This window comes from Sphaeramia orbicularis, chromosome 6 (assembly GCF_902148855.1).
Source record: "Sphaeramia orbicularis chromosome 6, fSphaOr1.1, whole genome shotgun sequence".
Lineage (NCBI taxonomy): Eukaryota > Metazoa > Chordata > Actinopteri > Kurtiformes > Apogonidae > Sphaeramia > Sphaeramia orbicularis.
This window is the reverse complement of record NC_043962.1, coordinates 2326502-2346535: the sequence shown is the minus strand read 5'-3', so window position 1 is coordinate 2346535 and position 20034 is coordinate 2326502. Positions and strand designations below refer to the sequence as shown.

The 20034-nt window shown below is 43.9% G+C and overlaps 1 protein-coding gene and 1 pseudogene across 2 annotated transcripts in view; both read left to right on the top strand.

Moving 5' to 3' along the window:
• LOC115421684 (CCR4-NOT transcription complex subunit 1-like) overlaps positions 1–20034 on the top strand; it is a 969367-nt pseudogene that overhangs the window by 713708 nt on the left and 235625 nt on the right.
• Positions 1–20034, top strand: part of gnao1a (guanine nucleotide binding protein (G protein), alpha activating activity polypeptide O, a) — a 91150-nt gene that overhangs the window by 33493 nt on the left and 37623 nt on the right. The gene's annotated exons all lie outside the window — the stretch shown is intronic.

Sequence of the window (20034 nt, the reverse complement as noted above, 5' to 3'; positions counted from 1 at the left end):
TCACCTTCGTATCAGCTGTTCTCCCTCGTATCAGCTGTTCTCCTTCATATCAGCTGTTCTCCCTCGTATCAGCTGTTCTCCCTCGTATCAGCTGTTCTCCTTCATATCAGCTGTTCTCCCTCGTATCAGCTGTTCTCCTCTGTTCTCCCCTGCTTTAACCCTTCATCTTCTGCGGTGTGGGTGCTTCCTGTGCTTCCTGTGCCTTCAGCTCCTTGTGCATATACTGTTTCAGTTTATGAGCACAGTGAAACCTCAGCCCACTCATGTTTGTTTTCTTTGTGTCGTCCTTATCGTAAAGTGCTTATCATCACTGTTCAGGCAGAAACTCTAATCTGCAGCCCTAACAGCCAAATATTGATTGTTTGCAGATGCCTTTATGGGCAATAATTAGGACTTGTGCATTCACTGGTTTGATTGTAATAGGAAATTGAATTACAAAAAGCCCCAGTTTTCCACCCAGAAGCACCAGCGTCCAAACCAACTGTGTGTGGAGTGTTAGATCTGCTAAAGCTGGAATCTGATTGGATGGACTGAATCGTGTTGGGAAACTTTCTCCTCCTCGCTGGACTACAGCTGTAACTTTGACTTTGACTTTGTTCGTGAGTGACCGCTCGTCATCACCACAGGGCTTTTCATTCATTAAAGTGTCCGCAGCAGGGCTGATTAGACCCCCCCCCCCCCCCCCCCCCCCAATATGAACGCCTGCCAAATAACCCCATGAAGGTCCTGCCAAAATTCCATCATGCCAATCTGAGTTAGTCCTGCTTCCAAGTCCTGAATCTAAAGCACACAAGTTGGGGTTATGATGGAATATCATGGTTTATGATGTATATGATGGTTTATGATGGTTTATGATTACTGGAAGCACAGGGCATGCTGGGTAATCAGTCCATCCACCTGTCTTCCCACCCTGATGGGACGGGGTCAATCTGGACTCATCAGGCCACATGACCTTTAACCTTTGAAACCCAGTCCAATCTTTATGGTCCCACTGAAACTGACGGTTCTTTACGAAACGATCTGTTCAAAGGTTCGAAACTAAAAACTATTCTATGTTTTTATTCTGGGGAGAGCTGCCTTTAGGGAAAAATTCCAGGGTCATTTTCAGTTAAATAACCTCTGAGCTGACATGTCTGACACCATGGCAACAGGGCCCTGTTGTTTATCTGTTGCTAGATAACCCACTTCAACTATGATTCTGTGATTCTGGGCAAAGAAATGTGATTGTGAGGCCCAACCCCAGTTCACCCCTTTGGCCCCTCCCCCTCAGCACCTCCCCCTTTAAACACAATTGTAAGGGGCAGTGGTGTACTCATTCCTCTGTGAAATGGTCCAACCCTTCTAGACCTGTTCCATCATCATCAGTCATCGATGTGACCGGTGATTGGAACTGAATTATGGGAAATTTATCAGACCCCTGTGTTTGGAGTGTGGTCCTGAAAAATCTACGTTTGGAGGGTCAAACAGCCCCTCCCCCTTAGCGCCTCCCCTTTGACTCATCGAGGATCAGGACACCCCTACCCCTTCACGTGAATGCACAAAATGGAGGAGTAGGGCTAAGGGGGAGGGGCCAAGGGATGAAATGGGATTGGATCTAAGTCTGTTATATTAAAATGAGTAATATCTGACAAAATATTGGTCCAATCAGCTGTTAATGTTTACACTAGTCTGTTCACTGAGCAAAAATACACAAGTTTGACAAACTGTATGGACACACGCATGCACACACACAGTGTCATTTACATCCATATTGTTTTGGTCTATTTGGTATGACTGTTCAGTGTCAGTGAACATTAGGATTAAAATGACCTTAATTGTTGAAACTGTCGTCGTCATCATGTTGGTTTAATACTTATAGGTATTTGGTCCAGAGTGGCCCCCATGTGACCTTTCCACATTCACAGCTCTGTGTACTGACTGTAGATATGAGATGAAATCAGGCCTTTTACCCCCCCCCCCCCCCCCATAAAGACACACACAGATGCTGAAACACACACAAACCCCACAAAGGCACATGTCATTGGTCTTAACCTTATCCAAAGGCACAGCATATTTTTATTCACAATGCCACCACTGATACTCAGGGTACACAGCTCAAATAACAATACAACTATTGATTAGGAGATGATAGCTGCGTGTGTGTGTTTTGTGCAGATCTAGTGTGTGCGAGTTGGCGGTTGAGTTTTAATATGTCTCAGTATTGCTTTTCCGTTCAGAGGTGAAGGAAAGGGCCTGGGCTTTGATGGATTATTGTAGCTGTAGTGTCACTGAGGGTAAAAGAAAAATGTGTGTGCATCGGTGAATTGGTCATGAGCGACGGGTCAAAGGTTACGTGCCTTAATAAGTGGCTCGTCTCCCTCCGTCATCCATGTCCTCCTCCTCGGTGGTTGTTGTTGTGGAGGCACATGCATCAACAGGAAGGTGAAAACAGTGGAAGGAAAATGAGTCCAATATGAACAGAGCAGTGGTGGGTAAAAGAGATGACAGAGGACTGATCTGAGGTCAGATTTAATATTTAAAGGAAGGACCAATGAGAGGAAGGACTGATGAGACGAACGACCGACCGACGAGAGGAAGGACTGACAAGAGGAAGGACCAACAAGAGTAAGGGCCGACGAGAGGAAGGACCGACAAGAGGAAGGACCAGCGAGACAAACGACGGACGAGAGGAAGGACCGATGAGAGGAACAACCAACTAGACGAACGTCCACCTTTAACCCTTAAAGACCCAAACATCCACCTTTAAAATAACATTAGTGTCCAATATGAACTGTTTTTAAATGTGTGTAAACTCTGGGTCCTTACAGTCTCTTTGAATGGACCAGAGTGGAGTGTCCTAATAAAACTGGTTCTACTAATGAATCCAGATATATCTGATGACAAAGTGTTGGAGTGAAGACAGGACGAGGACTTCTAGAGGATGGTCCCAGAAGAGAGATGGATGGTGGTTTATGGAGGATGAAAGCCCCGAGGATAAGAGGGAAGAGGAAGGAGATTATTTACAAGAAAATGGAGACAACGTGACAGAGACGAGACACAGACTCAACTGTGTTTACAGTCCACTGGAGCTCAGACTGGACCCAGTGGGACCAGTGCACACACTTAACCTGAACAGTAACCCAGGGAACCCTAACACTAACCCAGTTAACCCGAACCCAGTTAACCCGAACCCAGGTAACCCTAACACTAACCCAGTTAACCCTAACCCAGTTAACCCTAACCCAGTTAACCCTAACCCCAGGTGATGGTCGATCTCTGTTTTCACACATTCAGGTCCGTTCATCTTTGTCTCTAGAATGTGTCCATATGGAGAGGACAAGGCTGAACAAGGACAACAGCCATTGAACAGGGGGTGGGGTTTAGCAGAGGTCAGAGTGGGTGTGGCTACAGATGTCTACACCTACTTTTGTTAGGGTTAGGGTTGGGTTAGGGTTAGTTGGTCTGGACCTTCTTCTGGGTCTGGATCTTCCTCTGAGTCTGGACCTTCTTCTGGCTCTGGACCTTCTTCTGGGTCTGGATCTTCCTCTGGGTCTGGATCTTCTTCTGGGTCTGGATCTTCCTCTTGGTCTGGATCTTCTTCTGGGTCTGGATCTTCCTCTTGGTCTGGATCTTCCTGGAGCTGCTTCTTCTCCTTCTTCTTCTCCTTCTTCTTCTTCTTCTTCTTCTTCTTCTCCTTCTTCTTCTTCTTGGTTTTTATGGCGGTTGCCAAGGCAACAACGTGCACTGTGTACTGGTGAAATGCACCAAATCTAAGCAGTTTAGATGTATTATTATGGGCTGTATTTATCAGTGAAAACCTTAATTATCTGAATGACCTCATTTTTTTCAATATTGAATCGATAATTGTCTATGTTGAATCAATAATTATCGGTGCTGATACTTATTGTGCATCTGTAATTGTAAATATTCATCTACACCTGTCTGAGTGTTCCTTTTATTTTTGCCTTCCCCCCCCCCCCCTCCCCCCCAAACCCCCTGAAACTCCCTCCCCTCATGTGTTTCTCTGGCCTTGGCTGGTTGCTGTGGCAACCCAGTGTTTTGCCTCACTCTCAACACATTCCACAAGCCGGTGTCCAAGGGCAGTGTGACACACACACACACACACGCACACGCACACACACAGATAACAGTCCTTTAATAGACAGTGTGTTGTCATCTCCGTCTGTGTCTGAACTGTTTCCATCAGATTTAAAGCAGGAGCATCAGTTGGACTGACACTGAACTGTGTCTGTATCTGTCTGTCTGTCTGCCTGTCTGTCTGTGGTCTATCAGTCACATTTCTATCATTATTGATATGAAACCATGTCCAAATGTTTGTCCATATTCTCTTGTCAACTTTATTATTTTTGTCAATATTAGGACAAAGTACAACTGAGATAAAGGACAAAGTTATCTGTCAAAGGATTCTACTACTGCTTCTTCTTCTTCTCCTTCTCCTTCTCCTCCTCCTTCTTCTTCTTCTCCTTCTTCTTTAGTTTTTTCCTCTTTCTTTCTGTGGACTGTGTGTTCCTTAAACTGGCCTCAGGCTCCCTCTTCTATCCTCTAATCTCTTCAGTGCGTTCATTCAGCTCTGTGGTTCAGATGCTTTGTGTTTGTGCATGTTCACATGTTCAGTCCTATTGGTCAGCTTCCTTCAGACTTGTTTATAGATGGAGTCAGAGGCACAGCAGCGCCGGCCTTTAACACATGTTTGATGGACTGGACCAACACAGGAAGGAGTCCAGTCCAGCCCGCCAAAGGGTCCGGTCCGGCCCCGCCAAAGGGTCCGGTCCGGCCCCGCCAAAGGGTTCAGTCCGGCCCAAAAATCCTGCAAAAATCCTGCTGTCTAATCAGCATCTTGATATGCTACACCTGTGAGGTGGATGGATTATCTCAGCAAAGAAGAAGTGCTCACTAACACAAATTTAGACAGATTTGTGAACAATATTTGAGAGAAATAAACCTTGTGTGTACACAGAAAAAGTTTTAGATCTTTGAGTCCAGCTCATGAAAAATGGGAGCAAAAACAAAAGTGGTGCGTTTATATTTTTGTTCAGTATATATATATATATATATACACACACACACACACACACACACACACACAGATATATATACACACACACACACACAACTGGCATCAGAAAAACACTTTGTGTCTCGATGGACTCTGGAAGGGAGTGAGGAGGATGAGAGGAACAGAGGACTGAGGTGACGGGCGGTGGGGGGGCAGAAGGGGGGTCCGCAGACAGGTCGCTGCCTGTTGTTGTGGAAACCTGCTGCCTTATCCTCATGACTGTGTGTGTGTCTGTTTGCGTGTGCGTGCATGCGTGTGTGTTGGGCTGTGCAGGTACGTGACCCCGCCCCTCTGATGCTGCTGTTCCCTCTGCTCATTAGACAGTGGCTCCACCTGCTCAGGGGGCAGGGCTCCTTCAGACCTTTGTCACATGTTGTTGTGGCTCCGCCTTTCAGCAGCCCACACATTTAACACAAACACATGTCCGACAGCAGGATGCACCTCAGACTGAAGGGGTTAAAGGTCATTAATTCTATAGAACCCAGTCCTTCTGTTATTAGAGGATCCTATAGCAGGAGTTCTACACCCACTGGAGAACAGTTAGGAACAACACTGACATTTAGACACTGCTTTTATTACCTCCGCCAATGAGGTTCTGTTTTTGCCGGCATTGGTTTGTCTGTCGGTCTGTCTGTCTGTCTGTGTGCAAGATAACTCAAAAAGGTATGGACGGATTTGGATGAAAATTTCAGGAAATGTTGATACTAGCACAAGGAAGGAATGATTAAATTTTGGTGGTGATGGGGGGGGGGGGTTCCACTGATGTGCCTTGGCAGAGGTCTGTACTCTCTGAGTACTTTTCTAGTTTATTCATGTCATCATTTTACAGAAAGAATGAACAGACACCTGGACAAATCTGTTTATCAGGTGGTTCCAGTCTGGTTTAATATGAACTACCATTCATAGGGTTTAGTATAAAATAAATAATAATAATAAAAATAACAATAATATTATTAATGATGATGATAATAATAATGATGAGGTTTACATTAATTATAATATCCAGGTTTACATTAATTATAATAATGAAATGCGTGAAACTGTGCCGACAGTCGATGACATCAGTGTCTTCATCTGCGATAAAACTATGACACGAGTACGAGGTTATAGAGCTCTGTGTGTGTGTGTGTGTGTGTGTGTGTGTGTGTGTGTGTGTGTAGTGAGGATTCAGTCCATACAATGACCTTCTTAACCTGGTAGGAAGGAATCTATCCAGGTTTACACTGGGATGTTTGAAGTGTGTGTGTGTGTGTGTGTTTGAAGTGTGTGTCAGTCTGCCACCTTCCTGCAGTGCAGAGCTTGCTTTGATTTTCTCTCCTTCCCTCCCTCCCTCCCTCTGTCCTTTCCTTCTTTCCTTCCTTTCCTCCCTCCCTCATCTCTCGCCCCTCCTCCTCCTCTTTGGTTATTTTCAGTGTCCTCCCTTTGTCTCACTCCTCCTGCCATCCTCTCCTCATCTTCCTCCTCATTTCTTCCTCTCTTTTTTCTCCTCCTCTGTCATTTCCTTTCTTCTCTACATCCTTGTATCATTTCACCTTTTCCTCCACTCTTGTCCTTCCTGTCCTCCTCAAACCCCCCCCTTCTCCTCCCTTCTACTTTTATCTCTTCTCATCGTCTTCCTCTCCTTACCTTCTCGTTTTAATCCATGCCCTCTCTCTCCCTCCCTCCCTCCCTTCCTTTCTCTGTCTTTCTGTGTATCTCTCTCCCTCTTTCTCCCCCCCTCCTTCCTCTCTCTCTCTCTCTTTCTCCCTCTCTCTCTCTCATCACTCATTGATTTATTCTCTTTGTCCAGTTGAGTCCAGCTGATCAATAAGTTCAGTTCTGTACAAGGCAGCATCCGATTGGACCCTTTAATCAGAACATTGGATCTTCCCAGGTGTATACACACACACACACACACACACACATATATATACATATATATATATATATACATACATACATACATACATATATATATATATATATATATATATATATATATATATATATATATATATATATATATATATATATATATACATACACATACATACATACATACATACATATATATATATATATATATATATATATATATATATATATGTATAGACACACATATACATGTAGAGACAGACACTGAGGATAAATCTAAAGCTCAGAGAGCAGAGCAGTAGAGTCTGCTTTGTCAAAGTGAGGTTGTCGGAGCAGGGAAATGAACCGTATCCTAGCAACAGAACAGACCATCATCCCATACCTGAATTTAGGGAGGGGCTTTTCTCTGCATCTGCATCTGTGTGTGTTATTAGACGTGTTTATTGTCGTTTGTGGCAGCGTTTACATGTCGTCTACAGGCCTGTCCAACAGTATTTATTCATAGAACACCTTTACGTTCAGATACGTCCACTGGTTTTCTCTGAAAATTAACATCAGTTCAGTTCAGTCATTCTTGTAACATTTTGAAGTTTAACTGAATTCAAAGCGGAGCCCTTCCAGACCGTTTCCGCTGCAATTTAGTGTTAAATAATCCACAGAAAAGGCTTTTACAGCAGCAGGCTGATGTCACAGTGCAGCTGACCTTTGACTTTATGGATGTCAAATGTCAGCATGTCATCACATTTTCCTGCTGCGTATTTGAGTGACATTGTCTTGATTATTAGTGCCCGTGTTCTGGAGTTATGTCTAAATAGGTGTTTGACCTTTGGCTACGAAAAGTCAGTTTGAAGGTGAATGTTTTTGAAATGTGATGAAAGTGTTTGATTCTCTTTCAATAAAAGAGCGTTTTCAGTCATTCAGCTGCGTCACCTATGACACCACTGACAGAACCAAGTACCAGGATCTGCACATGCTCAGTATCTGCTCATGCTCAGTATCTGCTCATGCTCAGTATGTGCTCATGCTCAGTATCTGCTCATGCTCAGTATCTGCTCATGCTCAGTATCTGCTCGTGCTCAGTATCTGCACATACTCAGTATCTGCTCATGCTCAGTATCTGCTCATGCTCAGTATCTGCTCGTGCTCAGTATGTGCACATGCTCAGTATTTGCTCAGTATCTGCTCATGCTCAGTATGTGCACATGCTCAGTATCTGCTCAGTATGTGCTCATGCTCAGTATCTGCTCATGCTCAGTATGTGCACATGCTCAGTATCTGCTCAGTATGTGCTCATGCTCAGTATCTGCACGTGTTCAGTATCTGCACGTGTTCAGTATCTGCTCATGCTCAGTATCTGCACATGCTCAGTATCTGCTCATGCTCAGTATCTGCACATACTCAGTATCTGCACATGCTCAGTATCTGCACATACTCAGTATCTGCTCATGCTCAGTATCTGCTCATGCTCAGTATCTGCACGTGCTCAGTATCTGCTCGTGCTCAGTATCTGCTCGTGCTCAGTATCTGCACATGCTCAGTATCTGCTCATGCTCAGTATGTGCACATGCTCAGTATCTGCTCATGCTCAGTATCTGCACATGCTCAGTATCTGCACATACTCAGTATCTGCTCATGCTCAGTATGTGCACATGCTCAGTATCTGCTCATGCTCAGTATCTGCTCATGCTCAGTATGTGCACATGCTCAGTATCTGCTCATGCTCAGTATCTGCTCATGCTCAGTATGTGCACATGCTCAGTATGTGCACATGCTCAGTATCTGCTCATGCTCAGTATCTGCTCATGCTCAGTATCTGCACATGCTCAGTATGTGCACATGCTCAGTATCTGCTCATGCTCAGTATGTGCACATGCTCAGTATCTGCTCATGCTCAGTATCTGCTCATGCTCAGTATCTACTCATGCTCAGTATGTGCACATGCTCAGTATCTGCTCATGCTCAGTATGTGCACATGCTCAGTATCTGCTCATGCTCAGTATCTGCTCATGCTCAGTATCTGCTCATGCTCAGTATCTGCTCATGCTCAGTATCTGCACATGCTCAGTATCTGCACATGCTCAGTATCTGCTCATGCTCAGTATCTGCTCATGCTCAGTATGTGCACATGCTCAGTATCTGCTCATGCTCAGTATGTGCACATGCTCAGTATCTGCTCATGCTCAGTATCTGCTCATGCTCAGTATCTGCTCATGCTCAGTATCTGCTCATGCTCAGTATGTGCACATGCTCAGTATCTGCTCATGCTCAGTATCTGCTCATGCTCAGTATGTGCTCATGCTCAGTATCTGCACATACTCAGTATCTGCACATGCTCAGTATCTGCTCATGCTCAGTATCTGCTCATGCACAGTATGTGCACATGCTCAGTATCTGCTCATGCTCAGTATCTGCTCATGCTCAGTATGTGCTCATACTCAGTATCTGCACATGCTCAGTATCTGCACATGCTCAGTATCTGCTCATGCTCAGTATCTGCTCATGCTCAGTATGTGCACATGCTCAGTATCTGCTCATGCTCAGTATCTGCTCATGCTCAGTATCTGCTCATGCTCAGTATGTGCACATGCTCAGTATCTGCTCGTGCTTAGTACGTGGTTGGTTTCACTGTTGTAGATAATCTTCTCAGATGACGTGGAACCGTTCTGCGGACCTAATGTTCAGAACCGTGGGTTTCTTGGCTGACGGGCCTGTTGTGCTGCAGTGTTCTGTCCTGTCAGTCCGTGCTCAGATCAGCCTCTCCTCCAGCGCTGCTTACATCATCACGTGTTCATGCGCTTGCTTGCATGACTCTGTCGGTTTTGGTGAAGTGTCATCAGTGTGGACCTCTGCTCAGAAGAGTCGGATCAGAACCAGGACCACAGTCTGGGCTGAAGTAGAAGCCGTTCTCTGAAGCCGCGCCACAGAGATCAGGTCTGACATGGACTGGATTGACGGACAGACGGACCTGCTCCTACAGACGGACACGTCTCAGACAGGGATGGAACTACATGAACATTTCAAATCATGGTTACTGTGACCAAAATTATCACGGGTATCATTATTATCACGGTATTGTTGAAATTGTGCTCAAAATGTTCAAAAAGTACTAATAATTAACTGAGTCTCTTATTTTTTATACACAAACAGACTTTCTAGGACTCACCACATACAAGCATTTAACTCCCCCCCCCCCCCATCTCCGTCTGCCTCACAACATCCCCCCCCCCCCACACAACCAAATCCATTGAAAAAGTTCCACCACGTGACCACATGTACTGTGTTTATAATGTCTTTTGTCTTATGTATGTGCTTGCATTATCTCCACTGTAATTCTTTCGAAGGATTTGTGTTGGGCGCATACGCATGCAGCGACCAGCAGTGAGCAAAAGCTTGCTGCAAAACAAATTTACCCACGGGTACAAATAAAGTCACCTAGAACCTTAGTACACACACTTAAATAATTTAACCAAGTTGTATTTTGGAAAAAAAATGAATAAATAAAATAATAGGCACAGTGTACTCTCTGTTGGCAGAAACATTCAAATATTAACATATAAACATCACACATACAATTGTGCATTAAAGATGGAACCGTATGGACACTGTTTTACCATTTTACAGATCAAGTTTGAGTTGTTTGAGTTTCTTTTTCATAGATTGTCTCTCTCTCTCTGTACACTTGGACCGGGTCTCTCTCTCTCTCTCTCTCTCTCTCTCTCTCTCTCTCTCTCTCTCTCTCACACAGTGCGGTAATCAAACACGGTTATCATGATAATTAGAATTTAAATGGGAATGCTGCCCATCAGGAATTTTACCGCAGTTTATTGTTATACCGGTAATCGTTACATCCCTAGTCTCTGACAGTGAGCTTCGGTCCACAGTGTTGTCATGGAAATAACGGCTGTTGTGGAATCTTCTGTACTGAGTTGTGAATCCACCAGAGTCCATTGCCGCATTTCCACTACATGAAACTGACTCGACTCTGGTACCAGGTCCTATTCCTGGAGACCGTTTCCATTACAGGATACTACCCACTTTACAGTACCTGGTCGTCATAGCGATGCGGTGCGTTACTTCCGTGTCGTCTGCTCACAGTTACTGATGAACTCGCTCACTGTACGTTCTCTCATCAAGCTCATGCTGAATTTTTACATCTGAACCTCCTCTACAAACCATGGTATACAGGGTGGGGAAGCAAAATGTACAATATTTTGAGGCAGGGATTGAAAGACAGTGTATGACCAATTAGTTTATTGAAAGACATGAGAATTTATTTGCCACAAGAAAATGTCCATAATAGAAAATGTTTTTATTCTATGTGTCCTCCTTCTTTCTCAACAACTGCCTTCACACGCTTCCTGAAACTTGCGCAAGTGTTCCTCAAATATTGGGGTGACAACTTCTCCCATTCTTCTTTAATAGTATCTTCCAGACTTTCTGGTAATAGTTTTGCTCATAGTCATTCTCTTCTTTCCATTATAAACAGTCTTTATGGACACTCCAACTATTTTTGAAATCTCCTTTGGTGTGACGAGTGCATTCAGCAAATCACACACTCTTTGACGTTTGCTTTCCTGATTACTCATATGGGCAAAAGTTTCTGAAAAGGTATGGATAATAGTGTTAGGTATGACTATGACATCAATATATGTTTGGTTTCAAAACAATTGACGTAGTGTCTGCTGAGAAAAAACAACTAAATGTTCACTGTAAGTTTTGCTTCCCCACCCTGTAGTTTTACAGGCTGTCATCATGTGGATTAACCTACCGACATATTTACTGTCAACTTCTGCATCTGTTTTTTGTGAAACAGTGGGTCACAGAGACGACTGTCTGACCAATCAGTGGTCTGCAGCGTTTACACGTCACCCCAGTCCTGGAACCTTGGCGGAGGTGATACCAAAAAACTAGTTTTGGGTACCAGATTCCAGGTCCTTTTCGTAATGGAAACGCAAAAAGGCAGAGTCGAGTTGAGCCGGTACCACATAGTGGAAACGCAGCACACGTGTCCTGTGGACACTGTCGCTTTGATGTTTTCCAGTTTGGGCTGAATTTGAAGCGGCTGTCTGACTTTTGGAACAGGAGGACGACCTGGGCCTGAGGACAGAGCGGCTGCTAACAGCTAACCGCTAACAGCTAATGGCTGGTGTGTGTGACTGTGAATGTGAACGCCTGTGGGTGCAGGCTTCAGCGGCAGATTGGCACCAGTGCATGCTGGGATACGCTCCAGCGGTGTGCGACCTTGGACGAGCTGAGCGCTTTAGCAGATGGATGCATGCAGCTCAGTCTAATATCTGTGATACTGAGTGAGGTGGAAACAGGGGGGCACATGTACATCAACAGGGGGCGCTGTTTATACAGAGGGCTGTAAGAAAATATCAGTTCTGCAGTATATCGCGATATTTCCTTTCACAATACTGTGTCGATATTAAAAAGGACTGTATCGATATTTTTAGGTGTTTATTCAAATGCAGATATTGTGGAGGTTCATTTTTGTTTAGTTGTTTTTCTTTTTTGTTTATATTTTATTTATTCTTATTTAACACTCTTATTCAATAATGTTCGTTCCTTTGTTGGGATTGAACTCAAATCCTGTTCTGATGTTAGTTGTGAACTAATAGAATCTGAACATTTGAACAGGATCTGAAACTGGAATGTCTGTAAAACAGAATTTCAGTTTGAACACAGGAACATTTTGTGATAGAACATTAGATCCTGTTGGGATCAAATAAAAATGTGTTTAGTATTTGTGGAGATTTCTGCTGTAATTCAATTCTTCAAGGAAATAATAATTTTAAAAAAGAAACAAACAAAAAATGGCCTTTTTAACAGTATCGTGATGTATCTTGATATATTGTATCCTTATCCTAGTATTGTGATTTGTATGGTTTCAGACCGTTTCTTGCCAATACACAGCCCTATTTATACATGAGGAAAAACCCCCCAGGTCCAGTTTTTGTTTGTTACAACAGTGGTCTAACATCATTCGTTTTTTATTTACAGCTTATTTAAGTGTTTTGAATGTGGTCACACTAGTTCTGCACCCATGACAGGTTTGTGGGTCCATCCCCATTTCTGATTTGCGGGGTTCTTGGACGGTCGATACTGATTTTTTCTGATTCCGATGTTATTTTTTCCAAACAAATCTCATAAGACATTCCAACCTAACTTTCAGATTAGAACATTTATTTTAAGAACAGAAGAAAAGTGTGTAAAAGGTGCCAGGGTTTCTGTGTGAAAACAGGTGCATGGATTGAAAAGCCTGGTTTTTAATGAGTCCAGTATGGAAGCAGCAGCTGGAAATGATCCAACACACCCAGTAGGGCTGTGCAATTAATCGAAATTCAATTATGAGCTCGATTATTACACTCAACGATTACAAAAATTATGTAATCGAGAAAAAACAATTATTAATTTGGAGTTGTTTTAATTCACGTGTACGCAAGCTACCATGAGCTGCTGGGCCCCGCCCCCCTCTAAGCTGCACCTGCCAGCTAGCCGGCAGGTCCACCCCACCAGGACAGTTATATCTAGCGGTCTGGAAAAATGGCAGGAGAATCACAGCAGAAGCGCTTGGTAAACAAAAAAGGCAAGTCAACTTCAATTGTATGGAATCACTTTAGGTTTGATGAAGAAGACGAAGAGCAAAAACACATCACGTGCAATAAGTGTTTCATAGTTGTGTCCGCACTGACCGCTAACACAACAAACATTTTTAACCATCTAAAGTTTAACCACCGCTGCCTTTATGATTATTTTATGAAAAACCAAAACACAAAAAAAAACAACTCCGTCTACAACTTCTTCTGCCATGCAGTCTTCAATCTCCGAATCTCTTTATGCTGCAACTCTGTACTCATCACCATCGGGGAGAAAAGAAAACAGACTCCACTGTCCATGACCTGGTTAAAGGTGTGTGCTCCATTAACACCAATGACAACTGGGGCTGCAGACATGTGGTGAATACACTGAACAAACGCTCTGTTTTGCCTTCAGGACATCATTTTACACCAGCAACTGCACTGAACATACTTGAATTTATAATTTGCACTTTATGTTTTCTTTTCTTTTTTTTTTTAATTGCTCCAGTTCTATTGCAAGTCTATAGCAGTTTAATTACAGTGCACTATTTGTTTACAAAAGGAAACATACTTGGATTTACAGTATACTTATTTGCATTCAAAGATTTTTTTTTGTTTCGTACAAAAGTGAACATACTTTGTTTCAGTGTTTAAAAGCTTTATTTACGTTTGAAGAGTATATTTTACATTGTTTTGCAAGAAAAAAAATAAACTTTAAGGTTAACAAATAATCGTTTTTAATAATCGTGATTTCAATTATTGCTAAAATAATTGTGATTATTGTTTTTTTCTATAATCAAGCAGCCCTAACACCCAGTTTATATTCAGACCGACAGGATCACATGATCAGAGAATTAGTCAAGTGTCTGAAGATTCACTTTCACTTCGTTTGGTCGTATGGTTTTCACATGAAGCTGAAACTGAACGGAACCATGTGTCACCGTGTTCAGTCATTATAGTTATATGTGTTAATGTTTATGTGTTCTGTTTATATGTTTGTTTATGTTTGTTTATTGTCTTTTTATGTTTGTTTATATGTATGTCCCCGTCTGTATGTCCATGTCTGTATGTCCACGTCTGTACGTCCACGTCTGTACGTCCACGTCTGTATGTCCACGTCTGTACGTCCACGTCTGTATGTCCACCTCTGTATGTCCACCTCTGTACGTCCACGTCTGTACGTCCACGTCTGTACGTCCACGTCTGTATGTCCACGTCTGTACGTCCACGTCTGTATGTCCACCTCTGTACGTCCACGTCTGTATGTCCACGTCTGTACGTCCACGTCTGTATGTCCACCTCTGTACGTCCACGTCTGTACGTCCACGTCTGTATGTCCCCGTCTGTCCGTCCACGTCTGTCCGTTCCCGTCCTCAGTGCTGTCTTCAGTGTTGGTTAGAATCAGCCGTGGCCTTGAACCAAACTTGTGTCTTTTGTGTCAGATGCTTCTCCATAAACTGTAAAACAAACCCATCAGATATTGCAGTGGTGTTTAAATGGGGCTAATAAATGTGTTCTTTGTGCTGTTTACAGTCGGACAGAACTGGAGCGCTGCTTCCTGTTCTGTCCTTCTGTGTGTTTGCGCTGGTGTAAACCCTGCAGAAGCCGTCAGAGTCCATTAGATCACAAAGGCTGTGAGAAGGGCCTTCAGGGGACACACACACACACACACTGTCCCACCACAACTCCACACATGGCCCTGTAGCTTTGTAACCCCCCCCCCCCCCCCCCCCCCCTATTTGCCTGACTGGTGCTGCCAGCATCATATGACAAGCACATGGACCTGTCCTGGCATGGTAAGGAACAACACCACAGAAGAAGAACACAAGTAGGATGACCCCCCCCTACACCACAGAAGAAGAACACAAGTAGGATGACCCCCCCCTACACCACAGAAGAAGAACACAAGTAGGATGACCCCCCCTACACCACAGAAGAAGAACACAAGTAGGATGACCCCCCCCCTACACCACAGAAGAAGAACACAAGTAGGATGACCCCCCCAACACCACAGAAGAAGAACACAAGTAGGATGACCCCCCCAACACCACAGAAGAAGAAAACAAGTAGGATGACCCCCCCAACACCACAGAGGAAGAACACAAGTAGGATGACCCCCCCAACACCACAGAAGAAGAACACAAGCAGGATGACCCCTCCCAACACCACAGAAGAAGAACACAAGCAGGATGACCCCCCCAACACCACAGAAGAAGAACGCAAGCAGGATGACCCCCCCAACACCACAGAAGAAGAACGCAAGCAGGATGACCCCCCCAACACCACAGAAGAAGAACACAAGCAGGGATGACCCCCCCCATACCACAGAAGAAGAACACAAGTAGGATGACCCCCCCAACACCACAGAAGAAGAACACAAGTAGGATGACCCCCCCAACACCACAGAAGAAGAACACAAGCAGGATGCCCCCCCCATACCACAGAAGAAGAACACAAGTAGGATGACCCCCCCCATACCACAGAAGAAGAACACAAGTAGGATGACCCCCCCAACACCACAGAAGAAGAACACAAGCAGGATGACCCCCCCAACACCACAGAAGAAGAACACAAGTAGGATGACCCCCCCCCCCCCCCCGGTGAATGAGGCTGACAGTCTGCAGAGCTGGGTCAGCCACCACTGATGAGGTAGACCAGGGAGAAAAACCAAAAAAAAAAAAAAAACAGGTAGAAAAAATAAAAAAAGAAACAAGGAGAAAAACTAAAAACCAGGGAGAAAAAAATAGAAAAAAAAAAAAAAAACGGGTAGAAAAAAAACAAGTAGAATAAAAGCAAAAAAAACATGTAGAATTATATCCTTATTAACTGAATTCTAATAAATATAATAAATATACCCATATTTACTGCATCAGCGTTGTGTATTATACGTATGTATCATATTTAATAGGCCAGGACAGGTGGGTAGAGAAAAAGGAAATGAACAGAAATTTTCACTTTCACTTCTGTGGGGGGGCACGGACCACCACACCGTACCTCCATAGTATAAGTAGGACGGAAACTGACGCACGCGCAGGTAACCGGCCGAAACACATGAGCGTGCACACCCCCCCCCCCATCACACACAGCCACACCAACAGATCAATTCCACAGCAAACACTGCATAAGTGAGCGGACTACTTGCAGAGTGATGTGAAAGATGTGAATCAGAGGTAGAAGAACCCATTTTCCTTTGACAGCGGTGAAATAAACATTTGTGAAAAAAAATTGTGCCAGAGAATTTTGATCTGAATTCTAAGCAAAAGAATCATGATTCACATTTTTGCCAGAATGGTGCAGCCCTAGTGTGTGTCCATTGGTGGTGTTGATGGTTCTGTTCCTCTGGGACTGGTGTGTGTGTGTGTGTGTGTGTGTGTGTGTGTGTGTGTGTGTGTGTGTGTGTGTCCATTGGTGGTGTTGATGGTTCTGTTCCTCTGAGACTCTGGGTTCTCAGGTGCTGACAGAGTGTGAACATGGAGCACATTCCCCAGAGAAGCAGAGAAACAGGACGAAGCAGAAGCACAGATGAAATATTCAGCCTCAGGTGGAAACTGATGAAAAGAACCAACGAATGAACGATGGAGGAAAGAAAAGAGCACGAGAAAGAGAGGAGGAGGGGCATAGGAGGGGAGGGGGTCCTCAGGGCTTAGTACACTGACGCACCACAGTGTGTGTGTGTGTGTGTATGTGTGTGTGTGTGTTTGAACAGATGGATCAGGAAATAGATGAGGTTGATAAAGCAGCACATTTTAAGTCATCATGTTTTTGTGCCAAGCAGACAAACAGATCTGCAGTACACAGATCTACAGTACACAGATCTGCAGTACACAGATCTGCAGTACACAGATCTACAGTACACAGATCTGCAGTACACAGATCTGCAGTACACAGATCTACAGTACACAGATCTACCCGGTCCTGGACTGATGATGTTGGATGACGCTGTTGGAGAGGGAGGGGCTGTGTCAGGGGGCTTCTGGGAAGGAGGCGTGACCAGGCCTTTCCCAGTCCCTCCGCATTAAATGCTGTCATTCAGATCTTAGACTGATGTCACATGACTGCTGTAGTTCCACCAGTGTGCTTTAAATGTCATGTTGTCTTCTGGTTTGGTGGAAAAATACTAGACTGAACTGAACTGAATGAATGAATGAATGAATGACTGGTTTGTTTTTGGTTTGTGCAGTACTCACCACACACAGAACAACCACAATAAACACAAAACCCAAAAACAGGAACAGTCCAGAAGCGGATTTGTGTCCTGTCCTTTTCACTGGACACTCCTTTAAATCTGGACTGACCTGAACTGAACTGTTAACGCTTAAAGGCCTTCAACCATCTTTAAGGAGACTCCCAAAAGAATTTTACTGAACATTTAATTTTTTACCATTTGTCATCCTTCTATCCTCTGCATTTGTCAGTGAAAATCAGGTGTTTTCTTATTTTTGATTCACTGATCGTGTAGATGTTTGTAAAAGCTCAAACATTTCAAAGGTTATTTCATCAAAACAGAGAAAACTGAAGGAAAGGGACTTTTTCACCAACAAACATCAGCTGTTCAACTCACAAACAAGTGTCTAAAACCACTGGGGTTAATCAAATGGTGTTTCCACGGTAACTATGGAGCCTCTGAATGTTCAAATATGGTCATATCTGATGACCATGATCAGATTAACTGTATTTTACATCAATTATTGACCTGTATCGTTGGGATTAGTGGATCAGAGGTTCTTAAACATGCTCATGTGGCTAACAGACATTAGCTGTGTTTTAGCTTTGCTAGCTAAAGGCTAATGCTTATTAGTAAAACATTCATGTCATGTTTCATTCAAATCAAACCAAAGGTTCCACTGATGTTCAGGCTCTTTAAACCCCTGAACTGATGACAGTCCTTCCAACTGGATGTAGTGTTTTCACCTCAAATTAAAGTAGATATTTGTGCTAACACTGACACGAGGTCATGGAACAAAGTATTCTGAAACACCTGGGCTAACAGCTGTTAGCTTATCAGCTAGTGTCAGCTGATGGGACTGAAGAAGTGCATCTGATAGTCTGGTCTGAACACACCATCATCATCATCATCTGTTCAACTTCATCCCAAGTCCAGTCCAGTTCAGACACTGTGTGTGTGTGTGTGTGTGTGTGTGTGTGTGTGTGTGTGTGTGTGTGTGTGTGTGTGGTCAGTATATTGTATTTGTTGTTGCCTCTGTGTCTCTGACCAGGTAATGAAACTCTGACTCCGTTGTTTTCCAGTCGTCTGTTCAGATCTATCGCTCTGTATACGTCTACACACACACACACACACACACACACATGCACAGTCAGCTTCTGTTCCTAGTTTGTCAAAGCTCATATTAAAGGCAGACACATGGACACACAACAGCCGTCCAAGAGATGGAGGACAGATGAGACAAACACAACCAGACCAACTGAGACCAGACCAGAGACACAAATGACACCAAGGACCAGCTGAGTGGACCAGGTGGTCCAGGTCTGGTTTACATGGAGGGAACAGACGACCTGAAGGGGGTCAGTTTGACCTGAAAGGAAGGTGGACGTTTGGGTCTTTAAGGGTTAAAGGTGGACGTTTGGGTCTTTAAGGGTTAAAGGTGGACGTTTGGGTCTTTAAGGGTTAAACCTGTAGCTCTTATTAAATTATAACAGGTGCATAATTATTATTAATATTATTATTGTAACAGTGTATATCTGCTAATGGTAAAGGACAGATCTGATCATTTTGCAAATGCACGCGTGCGTCTGTGTGTGTGTGTGTGTGTGTGTGTGTTTGCTCACTTCTCTGGCATTTCCAAGCTAATCAATGCCCTGCTGACTACCGCTGCTAATTGAAGGTTAGCAGATAGCATCAGCATGAGCCCCCCCCCAGCCCACCCCTTTCTCTCCCTGCCCTTCTCTCTTCCTGTACACAGTATCTCCCATAACACACACACACGCACATAAACACCTCAATAGTCACATGACACTGTGGATCTCACTGATCCAACACACAGAATCCTTCTTATCTGATCATTCGTGTACATTTGCAGTGGCTGAAGGTCCCCACTAGGTATTAGGAAACAACAGCATGATGCTCGATAGAGAGTGATGCAACCACAGGCGTACTTCAGGCAGTGTTCAGATCCTACCCATAATGCACTGTGATAGCAGCAGTGATTTAGGACCAGAGGTGTTTTTTCTCAGACTGCAGTGGAAGCTCCTCTTCCCCTAAAATGACTCCCATTAAATGCTCAAATCTGTTCAGTTGTTTTCATTTCATTGACTCCAAATGTGTTGGAACACGTTCATCTCTCAGACCAGTTGGTTCAGAATCAGTTTGATCCCAGATCAGTGGACTGGATGTTGTTCACTTCTCCTCCATTCCCGTGTCTGTGTTTTCTCATTCCATCTCTGCTCAGTGCATTTGTCCGTAGACGCTCAGCGTCCATGCACTTCAATGGGACTGAGTGGAACTGCTTTTTTCAACGACTCTAAACTGGACGCTAATTGGATAAATGCCACCGTGTTGTCCCGCCCCCGGACGCTCGGTGTCTC